The 16,935-nt window shown below is 38.1% G+C and overlaps 1 protein-coding gene across 1 annotated transcript in view; it reads left to right on the forward strand.

Moving 5' to 3' along the window:
* The window catches only part of LOC139693302 (calcitonin gene-related peptide type 1 receptor-like), a 250,636-nt gene that overhangs the window by 79,631 nt on the left and 154,070 nt on the right, over positions 1–16,935 (forward strand). Inside the window, exon 2 of the mRNA XM_071591414.1 lies at positions 5,569–5,605. The gene's annotated coding sequence lies outside the window, so the exon portion shown is untranslated. The remainder of the gene's footprint in view (positions 1–5,568; positions 5,606–16,935) is intronic.

A 16,935-nucleotide genomic window follows, 5' to 3' on the forward strand; every position in this document is an offset into this window, starting at 1 on the left:
CATTTCCTTCTAAACTGACTATTGGCCATTCCTCTTTCCAAAAGTAATTTTGTTAAAGAACTCAAAACGATTAAAGGTTTAGCAATGAAAAATGGCTGCCAAGAAAATGGAATTGACGAAATACTGCAAAGAAAATGTTCCTTCAAAGCAAACAATATTTTGTTCAAACCAATTAATGCGGAGGAAATAGGTTACAAATGGTGCAAACTTCCGTATTGTGGATTGATTTCACAAAAGTTAGCCAACCTCTTTCCTAGGGAGAAATTTCGAATAGCTTTTTACAATACGAAAAACAAAGTAATTCTTGAGTACCACAAAAGACAAAATATGTACACAAAATAAAAGTGGTGTTTATAAGTTAACTTGTAAGGACCATAGTACTACATATATAGGTCAAACGGGAAGATCATTAAAAATACGAAAAACACAAAACACGGTACACACGCTATACGGAACACAAACGCTGTTTCAGAAACTGTGACCTCAGCCAATCACACTTTGCCAAGCATCTATGGGAAGAAAATCATGGGAGTCATTTCAACCCGGAACTCTTACACCAGATGGAAAAAGGAATGAGGATGGACAAGTGGGAAGAGCTGGAAATCAGGAAGAATTTAAAAACGGGTCATTTGGTTAACGATTTATTGTTTGAATAATCCTGAAAGTACCCCTTTCCTTCACAGAAAGACCCAACAAACCCCCCCACCCCACTGTAAACCAACCAATCACCTTTCCTGACGCTTAACACCCCTCTCCCCTTCCCCATCAACGCCTATCGCAACCCCACTTTTTTCCCCTCCTTCTCCCCCCTCTCTCACCCACTCCTCCCCTTCCTCATGAAAGGTATATAAATGGACTGCGACTTGATTAATTTGTACCTGATGATGACGCTTGAGCGTTGAAACTAGTTGTACGTGAACGAAGGACAGTGGAAAGATACTTTGTATTCTTCATTTAATTAATAACGAAATTATTGGACGAATAGAAACGAATTCAGGGTATAATCGTTTTACTGTATTTGAGAATCGGATTCGACCAAGGTTTGATGGAATTATCATCAACACCTAAAGGCAATAACTCGTCGCAAAAATTACGCTTTTACATTATGCCCTAGAATAAAAATGTACACTATTATAATTCTTTTATTCCAGAGAAAAATATCTCTTTAGTTCGACTGCAGTGCAATGGAAACCTAGACTAATTAATAAATGGCCGTTAATGAAATTACTTCCTTTCACAGTTCAAAAAAATAAGATTCGAGCGATGTTATTTGATAAATTAATAAATCCTGGTCATAATTTAAATAAAAAAGAACACAATTCAAGCCCTGTCTGTAATTTTTAAATGAAATCGTATACCAATACTGGTTTTGAGTAAATATGAATGAAATCATATTTCACTGTCTTTCGCGAAAATGTTTCAGGAAATTCCTAACTGTATCATAAATCCCTGATATTCATAACTATCAAAGAGATTTAAAATGTATTAAGTATATTGTTGCAAAAAAAGATTTTACTTTTTTGGAATTTATATCAAGTACAACGTTAAGATTACCGTTGACTTCTGACTATTCATTAGGCGAAATCATTGCAAAACTATTGCGTAACTTACAACGGTCACATTATCAAAGAGTGTCACCCTCAACCACACGCTTATGTTGCGGTTTACCGCGTGTAACGCAGAGAATGCCCGAAAACAATAAATGACCTAAGCCGAGAGGAAGAATTCCTGTCGAATTACTTGCTTTTGCACGGGTGTAACTAGAAGCTAAAGCTCTCATTTGTCAGCCGATCCATCTTGTAGCACGTTGGTATCACTAGCGGTCGAATTGGAGATGATTCCGGGTAATAACAACAGAAGGCTCTAAATTATATACGGTATTTAAATTCCGTCGGAAAACATTCCCGAGGCATAAAACTCATTTACATTCATGAATTCACGTAGTTGTCTGAAGTTTTTCGACTTAACAATTTATTTATTTTACTTAAATGTTATTTAACGCAAGAATTACCGATTTAAGAATACATTTTATTCAGATTTCTTTCCCTAAATTTACATCGCATGTGTACTTTCATGCCAGGGATAAGTACCTAACGGTGGTTGTACAACCAGCAACTTCAGTAATAAGAATTTTAGAATCTTATCCGTAACCCATAATTAAAGTATGAACCTCCCGGTGTCATTGAATACAGATATATTTGATACTGCTAATTTTCAATTCACTATAAATGCAAATGAAGAGGGTGACAGGTTAAATTGCTATTAATTTGCAATCGGACCTACTATATCGGGAACAATTTGAAACAACTTTAGAAACACTGCCAAATGCATGAAACTCATTTGCATCAAAGAATACGTGGTTTTCAAAAATATTTGCATGATTATAATAAAGTTAATTAAACTGCGACGTGATAAAAACGTAAAATTTAGGTTAAAGCCAAAATTAATTCAAATATTTGTCTCCAAAGTCCTAGTATAAGACAGATGCGCAAGGAAAGCCATTTTAACTTATCAAAAACCATAACAATATTACGTAATTTAAATATTGTAAAATGATTAATTGTTCCCGGCTCAACTTTGTGGAAATTCATTTTAATTTAATGAAGAATACAGTGCATCTTTCCACTGTCTTTTATTCACGTACAACCAGTTTCAACGCTCAAGCGTCATCATCAGATACGTACCTGATGATGACGCTTGGTGGAAATACACATTGTATTCTTCATTTAATTATTGTAAAAGGATACCAAATATTTCCTGGAAAAATGAACATTTTCATTAGCACACCACGTGAGGAATACGTGTAAAAATTAGCACAAATGTACTCGTCAAATAGAAATAAGCAAAGTAATGTGATTTTCCGAAATGATAATATCCTTAATTACCGTCAACGTTATTGATAAACTTTCTGAAATCATTTGTATTTAACAAATGTTTAATTTCTAATAAAAAATTCTCAAAATTCTTCATTGAAGGCATTTGGATTTTGTATTTTCCGTTACCGTTTGGATTTTCCCAAGCCTTGTCAAATACACGTCGGGCTACTCCCGAAAGCAGTTCAAGAAAATCTGATGGTGAATATAATTTTATTATTTATCAAAGCAATGGTAAATGTTGCAATTAAAGTGAAGGGTTAATTTTAAATGGCTTCCTTTCAAACATTTTACATTTCAAGTTCAACTACAAGTTTGCAACTTTCCATTAGCCGTGTGTCTTTGGTTAATTAAACTTTTCGCCGCACTTGGCCATACACAGTCAAAGGGCCAACGAAAAAGAGAGCTTCACTTGAGCTGTGCGATATGCAGGGAAACCGCAAACGGCTTTTGGAAGGCTCTCCGAAGCCCGATATTTGAATTACGTAAGCCGCAGAGCCTATGAACTAAGCTGTGACATTTTTCCAAAACAAATTAAGGGTACTCAACGCCATATTTAAACAGTTTATTAATGCTGCGGCTGCTTCTTAGGCTTCGTTTTAAGCTCGCAGGTGAAGAGAGGCAAGTTGCAACGCTAAGAGTTGCAACAAGTTGCAAAAGTTGCTGCGCGTTTTTAAGTTAAGCTGAAAGGGCACTGGTGATACATATACATATAATTATTATTAGGTAATCTACCGGTTAAGGTAGGTTTTTGATGGGCACAGCTTCTAAATAAAATGTTGTGACTCCTAGCAAGACACAAAATCCTACTCTACATCTGGTCCCTCTTAATCTCTGAGTACTCTCTTCCTCCCTTCATCCTGTCCAACATCCCTACCCTGTTCTTTCCCTTTCCTCGTTTGCCTAACATTCTCCCCTCTATCACAGTCTTCAACATCCTTCTGCCGGTCAACACCCCCTTCATCCACTTTTCCTGCCTCCATAGGATTTCTCCCAACTAACCACTCTCTTCGCCCACCATACCAAGTACTTCCTCGTTTATTTTCTTCTCTGTCCATTTCACCTTCTCCATTCTTCTCCACACCCACATTTCAAAAGCCTCCAATCTGCATCTATCCTCCTGCTTCAATGACCACGTTTCCATAGCCACACACATAGCTACGCTCCATATCCAAGTTTTTACGAGTCTTTTCTTAATATCCTTACTCAACGTCCCTCTCATCACATCCCTCCTCCTTCGACATACCTGTAGTACCTATTTTTTAAATTTTCAGCCGTGAGAAGCGTATATTTTGACTTGCTCGCACCTTTCACGTGATTATGTAAGTATATGTGATGGCGATTGTCCATCGGATAGGAAGTCAAAGTTTTAATGAAATTGTGCGTGACACGATAATATGTATTCACCCATTGCCACACACCCTAGAGGTGGCTTGCACGCTACATAAAAATAAAATATTCAGTATGGATAAGAAACAAGTTTTCCCCTGTCGGCTTTCCTTTCTTGTTAGATTAAGTATTCGTATTTTATTCCTAGTTTTAAGTTTCACTTTCTCGCAAACCGCATTTCCACCTCAGCCATGTTTTTTTCTTCAATGCCATGCGTTTCTTATGTACAATGACCGGTAAAGGTGGGACTTCACTCACCGGGACGGTTTATACTAGCCCGCTTGGGCAGTCAATGAGCTTTTGTGAAAGGGGATTATATGTTCAGGGAATTTTCAAAACGAATTTCACGACGCCAAGTGTTTTAACTCCAAACTACGATTTTATGAAACACTGACATTCGAGGTGGAAGCCATTGAGATTAATACTATATTTCAAATTAAGACACTGAAGATTAAGCAGGCCATCAAGGTTATTCATCGCAGCGATTTACAAAGTTGGTGTTTCTGTTGTTCTTTTAATATCTAACTATAGAAAATCTATCAGGTTTTCACAATTATTTTATAAATTTCAAATATTGGTCGACTGCAGACTTCCGATCTTTCAATTCAAAATCTAACGCATTCCGCAAAAATTTCCGCCGATACGTACAATATTCGATTTCTTTACTGCATCATTATCGACATCATTTCATTTCAACTGGGAGGCAATATCCTTCAGTGACTCTAGCAAATCTCGTCACAAAAGAGGACATTATTAATGCCAAATATACTGAGGCTATTCTTTACTGTACAGCCCTAGGAAAGCAGAAGGACTTTTCCACTGAATAAAAAATGAAAGTTTATATGCGTTAAGTTACGTGCGGATATTTGTCAAGTTTCATGCAAATAAAGTCCATAATTCACTTACTATCCCGTAATAAGGTTTATACTAATATCTCCAGGCAAGAAAAACACTCTTTGAAGAGTAGACATTTTTTTAGAAGTTTTAATCAGCAATTTCAAACCCTTTTCATACTTTCTTAGAAAAATAACTCATTACACGTAATTATAAACTTCCATCTTTAACTGTAAAGGCAGGTATTCATAAACATTTTTATTTTATATAATCATGACTCTGTATCTTTTTTTATACCTTCCTCAATTATTTTCCCATTTTGCCATATCATCACACATGCTAGAAAGGAATAGTTTGGTAAGAGGTTAAAATTAATATCAAATTTGTGGCCGTGTATGTAAAATCTTTTGGTTGACAAAATGGATTGCACTAACAAATACAATTAATTATTTTTCTATCTTTTTTCTTTCAGTAAATTGGGAGCAGTTTTAAGCAAGCAGAATGGAAACGTGAGTAAAAATTAACATTTATCTCGGAAATTATTACTCGATAAACACTGATTTATGACTAATCAGCCTGAAGAGACTTAACTCTCAACCTGTTTCTCATATATATATATATATATATATATATATATATATATATATATATATATATATATATATATATATATATATATATATATATATATATATATATATATATAAACATATATATACACACACTAAATTTAACCGAGTATGGCACAACTCCTCAAAGTGTGACCTATGTATTACATTAAAAAACTTCAGGGCTTGTGGTTTTTTCCAGTAAAAATGTAACTTAGTAACTTTAAGGTAACTTAAAAAATTGTAGCATTGAAAAAAATTAAATGACATTATTATGTATACATATAAAGTTATTCGAATAATTTCACCAATAATCTCGTTAATATAACTTTTATGGTGCTCTTTATTACTCCATTTGGAAAAAGTTTCTATTATAAAGTGATGTGAGTATTCCGCAGTAAAAATGAGTTGACCCTTAAAAAGTTACAATGCCATTAAAGGGATTTTTTATAACTAACTGGAAATAATCGGCAGATATTATGTTTGAACTGATAGGAAATTTTTTATATGACTTGAACGAAATATTACCGTTTTCTAATCCTATGCTTTTCGGAAATAATGACATAATTTATTACATAATCCACAATGAAGACCATTTGCAGGTCAAATGAAATTTCCATACCGGAGATTGATAAAGGATTTCAATTGAAATGAGAACATTTTTTTAAATCAAAATTAATCATAGCGTTGCCTGTTCGAGATAATAATGCCGGCGATACCATTTTCCAGTACGTGAGTTGTAAATTAACACAAATTGACGTATATTATTGCACTAAATTTAATCTATTGTATAAAGATGTTATGGCTAAATGTTAGACCACTCGGCTAAAACATTTTGATATAAAGTTTTCTATTTAAATAGAATGCTGAGTCAATGATGTAGAGAAACATATTTCGATTTCCGATCAGCAGACTTCAGATGAGAAATTGTTCATGAGGCCATACCGTAAAAAAATTCTATATTTCACTGAATGAGGCAGCGCTCCAAATGACTTATCAATGGCTAGTGATAGTGCTAGGGATTCATAGCGATGGATAGTGTGATAGAAACTGGAGGGGGAGGGATGTTAACTTGCGTTACTGAGGAACCTAGGGAGGGAAGGTGACAGACAGCGGCCCTAATGGAGTTTCCGGGGCGAAAGTTCTCTCATGAGACTTATCCACAGGGACCTCGACCAACATGTTTGTCGTGTTGGTATTTCGTGGCCTCAGAAGCGGATCCAATAAATGCCTCTAGGAAGGTCGACTCGCCCCAGGTTGTGAGATTACCAAAGAAAATTGCGTTATCAGGATAGCATAGGGGAATTGCTCAGAGGAATATTTTCCCATCCTTTGCTTCTAATCCGCAGTGAGGACACTGTCACAAACCGCTCCATTAATTCAACCATTCGCCAGTGTAATACCTATACTGATACACACTTATTATCACGGTAAACTTTTTTTTCTGTAATAAGACTGAAATTGATTAAATTTCAGGCCATGCACTCTGGTTTCAAATAATAAATTTCACCAAAATTGGAGATAATGTGAATGTACGCCCGATGTGAAATAGTCATGCTTCTAATGAGTGGCCGTAGGAATTTGTCATAATTTACTTACAGATAGACATAACTTTTCCAGAAGGTGTCTGAAAAACAAAAGGATGTAAGTCCTAGAGCACAATGTCACAACCAAAAACCTTTAGGTTCAGGGCCCCTTTTCCTTCCATAACTCAAAACTTTATTTTTGCATAAAAATGCCCCACTACTTTCATAAAAAAGAGAAAAAACTGTTTTCCTGATAATCCCCCTAAATACTGCTGAATCGGAGATATTACCTTTAGTTTTTTTTTTAAGTTTCGATGTGATTATTTCCAATTCCACCAGATGTATTGAGTTTCATTTGAATTTCGCTTAATTCACCCCTTTTTTAGTTGGACGTTCCACCACTATTTATTTTAGTAATAATAATGAATATAATTTTTAAATAATGAGTTTTGCTAGCTCATAGGTGCCAGCTATAATCATCTCGCATGCGTACCGAACTGGAAAGTACCTCTTTGTTTGAATACGCGACGAATTCAATCAAAATATCACAAAGTTAACATGTGATACACATGTATTTAATAGCCCAATGAATATCAGAGTAAAATGACCTAAATTTTCCATACAAAATCTATGTACTCTAAAACACTTGTGATTCGAGTAGTTCTACGTACAAAGGCTACCGAATTAACCGACGCACAGTGGTACGTTAACACTGAAACGGCCGGCCATGGAGGGATATTTAATTCACTTACAAACGTCAATTTTATTATCAAGTTGGCAGTGGTGAGGGTCGAAGTGCAACATGATCACTGCATGTTGGTAGAAAAATGGACACATGCTAGTACTAATCATCGTGAAAGTGTGTGTCCAGTGGATGTGTGATTTTGGAGTTTCCCGAAGCAACAGTGTAGCTCACAGGTACTCGCTCTTAAATTGGAAATTGCGATTTATTTGATTAAGCAAAATTTAATTGTAGCAGGAAGGCGCAGAAAATATATAAATATATGTTTCCATATAGACGGACTCATTTTTTACGATTCGCGTGAAAATTGTTCGCAGAAAATCCAAATTTTCCTATTAAAATTAAAACTTGAATAGCATCGGGTAGAGTTAGTTGAGTTTTCGTACTTGGCGTCTACAAAGAGTAGGGCATCATAACCAAAAAGGTGCAAGGGAAACATTAAGTCTACTTCAACATCACGAGATTTTGATTTAATTTCGCACGTACCTCGCCTGATGGTTATTTTTTCGTTATTTATTTTCAGTTTATCATTCTATTGACACACCGCATAATTTTTTGGAAGGAACAATTTTAAAAATAACTTTGAACGCAAATTTTTGTAATTTGACAATAACGTTTAAGTCACTCAGTCACTTCTTTCTGAACCTGACCAATGTTTTCAGTATTTTCAGTATCATTGTGCGACGTTTCCTGCCTTTTGGCATATCTTGCGGCGGCCCGGCTAATAATCTTCGCGCCCGCTGCAAGGCATCGTTTTAAATATAAAGGACATATATTCATATAAGCCGATAATCGTGCGTAACATTGTAACCTGTCTCCCCGTATTAATTAAAATATCCATCGAGTCAAATGTACTGCAAGTGTTAGCACTATATATTTGTGGAAAAATAACCATGAGTCAGATAGATAGATAGATAGATAGATAGCGGTCTTTATTTGGGCGAAATTGAGACCAAATGGTCCCTTCTTCCATTGAGTCAGGGATGGACAGAAGGGAGCTCTAGAAAGAGTTTCACTAATGTCCTTGACAAAGCAGCAAATAATCTAGTCTCTTAGTGATACAATAAACCTTGACCTGAATTTTACAATTATATTCTTGGTTGCTAGGTATGCGAGTGGAAAGCGGACTAATTACTAAAAATGAACTTATAAATTTTATGATTATTATAATTATCGACGATGTGTTGACTGGAAGAAGAGACAATTTGGTCTCAATTTCGCCAAAATAAATACCTCTTTCAACATATTTCTGTACCTCTATCTATCTACAAACTTGCGTATACAGCAGCCTCACCCGATGGCAACACTTGACGATTGCAGCTTAAAATATAGTTTTGAAGCAGTTAAGAAAGTGTTCTTCTTTAGATAAAAATCTTAGCATTAAAAAACTATTATTATTTATTCTGAATACAAGGGCAATGGCATGCGTATACGTATTACGACTTCAATTTTGCTATTTTACACAATAAACTCTCTCGATTTCAAAATTGAAATAATTGAAAGCGACAATATTCTTTATAAAAATCTCATTGCAATAAAATTTAAATCTAAAAAAATATTTTGTCCTTGATAAAGGAAATCTTTAAGTAAACCACACCAAAGTCAATTGAAAATTAACAATCGAAGAACTCAAGTTGCATCATTTTTTAAATTGCCTTGATTTACCCGTCGTTTCGGATCAAGCTGCACGTCGAATAAATACTACTCTACTGACCCATGCTGGTAACTAAAAACATATATTTTAATGGGAATAATCTCCCAGCTATTTGCCATAAAATATAAATCTCATTTTAATAAAAGCGGCCACCAGTTTTTATTTTTTTATGCCCAACAATAATTTATTTATTGCCTGCCAGCAACGTACGAAACTTTTTAAGCAATTTCCGCAAATCCTCAAGAAGCCGTAAACACCTACGACTGCGTAAAACCCTCTCAGACATATATAGCCATGATTCGAGTGATTGGGAGCCACTAACGGTATATCAATTTACCTGAAATTCACATCCGCGTCCAGGTTATATTCGGGGTGCTCTCGATATAATCACGCAGATATATGTTTGCACTCACGTGAGAATTCGTGAACTTCTTTTCACCGTTTCATATTATAAAGCCATACTACGGTAAATTAGGGAAATAGATTCCTGCAGTGCCCTACTTCGAAGTCTAAAAAATACCTCAACCAAATTTTTATTCCAATCAACTCGGACTGTTCAAAGACATACTGGATGATTTGGATTGATTTTAATATTTGGGTAGTGCACCCACAGAGACGGGGGACATATTGCAGGAAATTCCGTACTGTAACTAAGCATGACAAAGAACTTGGAATTTTGATTTGAACGGAGAGAATCATTAGTCAAATAATTTCACCAAAATGTGTTAAGGTAATACGCAGAAACCTTTCCTTCACCTCCTATTTGCTGTAACCAACCTTGTTTTTTTTGCCGAAACCACGTATATTTTAAAAAAAATGGAATAGCTCCTCATGAATGTGACAAATAATGCCTAGAAGCCCCAAATTGAAGATGGGATGGACCTCGTAATACTAGCGAGTCAAGCTTCATATTTGAATAACTAATCAATTATTGGGATAGAAGAAAAATCATCATTCCGACGGTACCTCTTCCGTAGCGTCCCAGTCATCAACCTACTTCAAACGGGAGATATTATGGTATCAATGTCATATTGACCAGCACTAATGCACGGTTATACCTTAAAATCCGTTTAAAAATGTGACATATCCTGACTGGCAGCCCAAATTTCCATTAAGGTTTTCATCTTTTAGAGATATCTCTGATGTTACATAGTGTACGGAAAGAGTATAAAATACTATGCTTCAAAATAGTTACACATAGTCTCTGTTTTCAGAAATAATTCATAGCAAAAGAAAACTTTGGAGAGCTCAAAAGATATTCCTGGGGCCAAATGCATTTCGTAAATATCATTCGATTCGCCACCGACAGGAGTCAAAAATTGGGAAATGAAGGCGATTGTGAATGTTTATTAACTCTAGAAGACATTTAAAAAACTCTTTCACTCTTAACAGAAGTTAGTGAACAAATAGAATAGAAAGATTCAGATTCATAAAATGTGCAGCGATCAATACAATTATGTCTATTTACTTTGACGTGATTCAATAATTATCTGTAGTGACATCATTATGAAGATTTTAAGGGTAATTAAAATAAAGAAATGCGTAATGGATGTAAAAATACAATTTAATAACTATAAAGCAGAACAAAAATCAGAGCAAACCATGATGGTGGGGTTTTGAAAAGGATAGATAGGAATATCTCTACACGTAAATCTTAATTCGAGCAAACCCAAAAGACCCCGACCAGAGTCAGAATATTTCAAAATGCAATGGGCAAAATGAATATAATGTACCGCGAATTTTGACAGAACTGCCGTCGCTTTGATACTCCAAAGGAGTCACTTGAAGTTACAATATAGATTCAAGTGAGAATTAAAAAACCGGGACAAGCGATGAAAAGGTGAAACACACGTCAACATCAGCAGAGTGGAAAATTAGTTTCTTCGCCGCCTACTGGCTTTCTTTTTAGTTAATATTGGAACTAATTTTGGAATAGAGGTTCCAAATTTAGAAAAAAAACAGCGAGCAATAGGAAAAGAACAAAAAGAAATACGCAAGAGAGAGAAAGAGAGTGAGAGAGAGTGTGTGGACGGATAGGTAATGACTCAATTGTAGCAACATCGTACTCAGAACGGAATGGGAACATACCTTTCTCTCCACTCAAACGAAATTTTCTCAGTACAAGCACGCGCGGGAAATGCATCAATGAATATGTACATTCTGCTTTTCGTAAAAGCTTGAATGCTGACATTAATAGACCTTTTCAAATCAATTTTTGTAATAATTCACTGGCTGCATGCACCCATTAAGCACAAATGTAGTACCAGGTGTAGTACATGTAGCCAACGACAAGGGAATGCATATTATTCCTACAACTGCACCAGAACCCGTGCCTGAAGTACTAAAATCCATATCAATCTACTCACAGTTGACAAGGCTAAGATTTCTGAGCCAAGATTATTTCATATAAATTGCCGAGTTAATGAAATACATAAACTACTACCCGACTACATACGGACACACTGATTTCGAAGTAATGGTATGTGCATCTCGTTTTGAACTGACCCAAAATTCACACAAATACTCTCAGCGTCGAAGAAAGAACGACAAGAATCAGAATAATTAAATCTTCAATTTTAAAACCTCATATTCTTAATGTTCTTTTGTAATATTTCAGAAGAGACCGCGAATCCTTTCGAACCGATCAAAGTACACTTTATTACTTTTAGTTTACGTTTAGTTACATTCTATTGCTGATGTAAAGGGAATGAAAATGTACAATTGATATGCGGCCGAATTCGTACAACCAATTGGTAATGCAGCAGAGTTCATTAGATTCTAGCCACAAATAGATACAAAATTTTATTTTGCCCAGCCCAAACGTGTCCGATTTAAAGGAAAAGCGGCAGCGAAACTCGTTTGACTCATATTCAGGTTTTACAATCTCTTACTGCTTCTCGAAATTATTACAATCTGCTGAGAGCGCTTAATTGTGCATCCATCCAATTGCAGATTGATGCAAAGTTATTTTGAAACACAAGTAACTTGAGTTATTTAAACAAATGAATGTTGTGCTTTCGGGGTAACATCTTGTATTCCTGTTACCTCAATAAGATTGTTTCAAACGGGTTATGCTGTGATGAAAACATCAAAGAAAAAAGTTATCTTCCCCTGGCTTGGTCTCATTTAGAATATGCTTCTGGTATATAGGATCCTCACGAAGTTGGATTGATTGCCGAATTGGATCGCGCGTAGTGTATGGGAGCTAAATCTTAGAAACTTAATCGCGTAACCAAAATATTGGAGCAGCTAGGCTGGGAATCACTCACGGAGCGAAGATTAAATTACAGATTAAATATCCTGCATGAATTGGTCATTCATAAGGGAAGAAACGAGAAAATAATTCACTTCCAATGGTTTTCCATTATCAATCAATGAAACTCATTTTAATTTTGAGAGGATATTTTTAATTTTTATCATTTTTGCTATTTCTAAATTAATTTGGGTATTCTGAACGGCTTTAAACAATGACCTCGAAAAATCAATACTAAAAGCGTTGTATCCAGCTGTATCCCTCTTCTTTGTGACGTCCTCTCCTGTGCTGAGGCGTCCCTGTCGTCTTCCCAGACGGTTTGCATGTTCTAAGACCGGTGCCCTCTAAGATTGGTGCCCTCTTCGTTCTGTCATGGCGTCTCTGCGGGTATCTGCATCTCCTCGGCTTCTTCATCGGCGGAAGGGCTGATGGGAGATCAAGACTGGCAATGGGTCGCTTGTGGCAATACCAAGGCTGGACTTGCACCTCTGAGACTATTCGAATAGTAGCAAAGTAGGACTCCGCTGTTTTTCCGAAGAAATCTTGCGCTGTCCGTGGGAGAAGTTCGTGGAGCATCTTCAAGTTCCCATCGCATTGCATGTGTGACAGGCCCCTCGGTCTCGTCCCAATATGCACCGCAGTGTAGTATGTTGCACTACCTGTTTTCGAACGAGACTCGTCTTCGGCACTCCAGAACATACAGGTCATGCGTATGTCATTACTGGCAGCACAAACGTCTGGTATAGTCTTCTCTTTGTATCCACGTTAAGGACCGGCGGACGAAGAATTGCCCAAAGCCGTTTCAACACCGCGAATACTTTTGCACGAACACGCTCGCACTGAGATTCCCAGTGGAGCTTGCAGTTCATCAGCCCTCCAAGGTAGAGGACTTCAGGCTACCACGGAAGAACAACTCCATTCACCGACAGATTGTGATCAGGCGGCGCTCCTCCGCCAGGATGGATGGCAATTGCTCTTGCCTTTACGGCGTTGACTTCAATCCGCCATCGATGATACCAGATGAGGAGATATTCATCGGCGGCCTGCAGGCGCTCAACGGCAAGGATCTCATTCCTCGAGCTGAAGAGAAGCGCCGCATTGTCTGTATCGAGGGACAGGATTCCGTGCCGCCCATGATTTCAAGGGATGTCATCGGTGAAGATGTTAAAGAGAACTGGTCCGAGCACAGAGCCCTGAGGAACGCCGGCTAGGATCCGAAGAAACCCAGGATCTATGCCGTGCCAGCTCACGGTGAATGCCCTGTCCCCCAGATAGGATCTGATCAAAGGAATGATCCATGCCGGGAAGTGGAGCCGCTGCATCTTTAAAAAGAAGACCAGACAGGGTCGAATGCCTTCTTTATATCAAAGAAGGTACCAGCCACCGCCATCCTCTTGTCGAAGGTGTCCTTGATGAAGCACCTTGTCGTCGCTAGCTGATTAAACGTTGAGTGCCATTCGCGGAAGCCGAACTGCTCTTTGGGAAGGAATTTTTCCTCCCGTATGAAGTCACAGATCGGCCCTGCAAAATTCTCTCGAATATCTTTCCGAAGCCGTCGAGGAGAGAGATGGGCTAGAAATCTCCGAGGCCCACCTCCGTTCTCTGTGTCTTCGAAAGACAGACGATACTCGTTGTCTTCCAGGTGGACGGGAAATCCTTACGCAGCCGTTGTAGATGCTGATCATGTACGCCACCACCACTTTTGGAAGCTCCCGGATGACAACATTGGATATGCCGTCGATTACGGGCGCTTTCTTCGGGCGGAGGCGACATATTTCCGCCATAACGTCTTCTCTCTCGATTACAGGCGGAGGTGTCTCGTCATCAGTATCTATCTATTTGCTGATTTGCTCCGTTGCCACTGAGTCACCGTTCCCCGGTTTCGGGACGAGGACGCTTTTGAGAAATCCCGCTGAAATCTCCGCCTTTTCCTCCGGAGACGCCTCCACGTCATTGGCGCTCACAATAAGAGGGTATGAGCGTTGGGAGTTGCACAGGAGCCTAAATACCTTCCATACCTCATTGACCCTCTCCTCCCCAGTGACTTTAAGGAGGTCTTCCTTCAGGTGGGACTTCCAATGATCGCCCCGAACTTCCTGGGGGGCGTTGTTGACTTCCCTGTCCAGGTCTGTCGTAGGTTTTCCCTACCCCATGAGCGTTTTTATGTTCTAAATTTAACCAATATCTAGATTCCATACTTCTTTAACTTAATCAAGCTGAGTAAAATACCTATTAGATGCAGTAAGCAACGAGTGCATTCATCATGTAAAATTCCTTCATTTTTCGTTAGCTAGCGGCAGTTTTTCTCTCACTCCCTCTACTGCGTTCTTCTTCTTGTATACAGATTCACTGCGACAGAAATGAACTTGGATTAAATGGGAGAGGATATCGGATGACCTCAATTTCTCATAAAATGAAACAATTTTCCATCAAAATTCATCATTAACGAACTGTTTCCGTCATGCCAGAACCCGTGGAGTCACCTATACGTCAGCGCGCTACGAAATTAATTATTTGGAATGCGAAGCTCCAATCTCTTGCCCTCAAGGACTTTACGTCGGCTTACGGTGGGCTGGGTCCAGCGTGCAATCGACGATAATATTTCCATGGGTCATTGCTCACCCTCGGGCTCTGGATTTGAAGGGTATAACACTACCCGCTCAAGTGTTTCGCCGCGCACGGCCTTGGAGTGGGAGAAGGAGAAAGTCGCTCTGGGATGGAAGAGCCATTGACTTCATCTGGGTGGAAACAGGAGAGCGTGGAATTCGGAATTTTTCAGCGCATCTATTCGGGAGATTTTGTATCGCATACTCGCATTTGGGGTATTTCCGGATTATTCACGTCGAAACGAAACCAGTCTAGAAGTTTTGTTTTTTACGCATCCAATCGCCGTGCTTTTTTTGACGAACTTTCAGATTTTGGTGAACTTAAGCCGGTATTGATATCCAAATTTGACTATAGTTTTTGTCTAAAATTTATGCCCTGGCGAAGTGCTAGGAATCTGTTCAAATTTCCCGTTAAATATTGAGTAAATCATTTATTTTTGGTGCACATGACGAAGACTACAGATTCAAATTACCTTAGGGTAGATAGAGTAGTTTCGAATGTTTGTATAAGAGCCTTAATACGAGGGATACAATATTAGCATGTTTAGGGAGAAATCATTTCTTTCATGGCTCTTTTGTTTATTCTTCTTTGGCTGAATTCTCTTTCCATATCCACCACCTCGAATCATTAGTGCAATAAATTAAGCCAAAGAAAGATTCGGAATTCGTACGGAATTATAAGCTGGCGGCACTCATACATGAAATCCCGTTTTCTCAAGATCTGATAATTCCAAATGAAATGAAACTAAATATTTCTTCGCTGTCTTCCCGCTCTGAATTTGAAACTCCGAAACGAAACTAATTATTCCAAATGAAATCAAACTAACAGGGTGGGTTCCGAAAGTAATGCAATTAGTTAAAAAGGTAATTTATTGAACCGATTCTTTCTCTCAATTTCTTCGAAGTACTCTCCTTAGGTCTCTACACATTTTTCCAGAGACTCTGCCATGACCGGTGCACACCCTGGAAGGCGTCTGCCGGGACCTCTCGCAAGGTCTTCGCCACGGCTGATTGGATCTCTTCTATAGACGAAAAACGGGTTCCTTTCAGGACTGTCTTAATCTGAGGGAACAGAAAGAAGTCTACTGGGGTGACGTCAGGACTATAGGGGGGGGGGGGGGGGGGTCAGCGTTGGCACCTGGTGTTTGGCCAAGAACTCGCGGACTCGTAACGCGTTGCGGCAAACACCTTGGGCTTGAACTTTCCTCATTGCAAAACCTTCAGTAACAATTTGAAACACAACAGTCTACGACAAGTTCAATTCATTGGCAACCATCTTGGTACTCAATCGACGGTCAGAGTTGCTCTCAGTTTCGCTGGCTCACGGCCACCCAGAGCGTCGTTCGTCGTGAACCTCTTCCCGGCCCTCCTTAAAGACCTTTTAAACACCTCAAAACTCGTCAGTAGGAAAGAGCAGAGTCCCCGTAAGCCTCACGAATTATTTTGTTGG

This window comes from Hetaerina americana, unplaced genomic scaffold (genome assembly GCF_022747635.1).
Source record: "Hetaerina americana unplaced genomic scaffold, ioHetAmer1.1.p SCAF_46, whole genome shotgun sequence".
NCBI classification, from domain to species: Eukaryota; Metazoa; Arthropoda; class Insecta; order Odonata; family Calopterygidae; genus Hetaerina; species Hetaerina americana.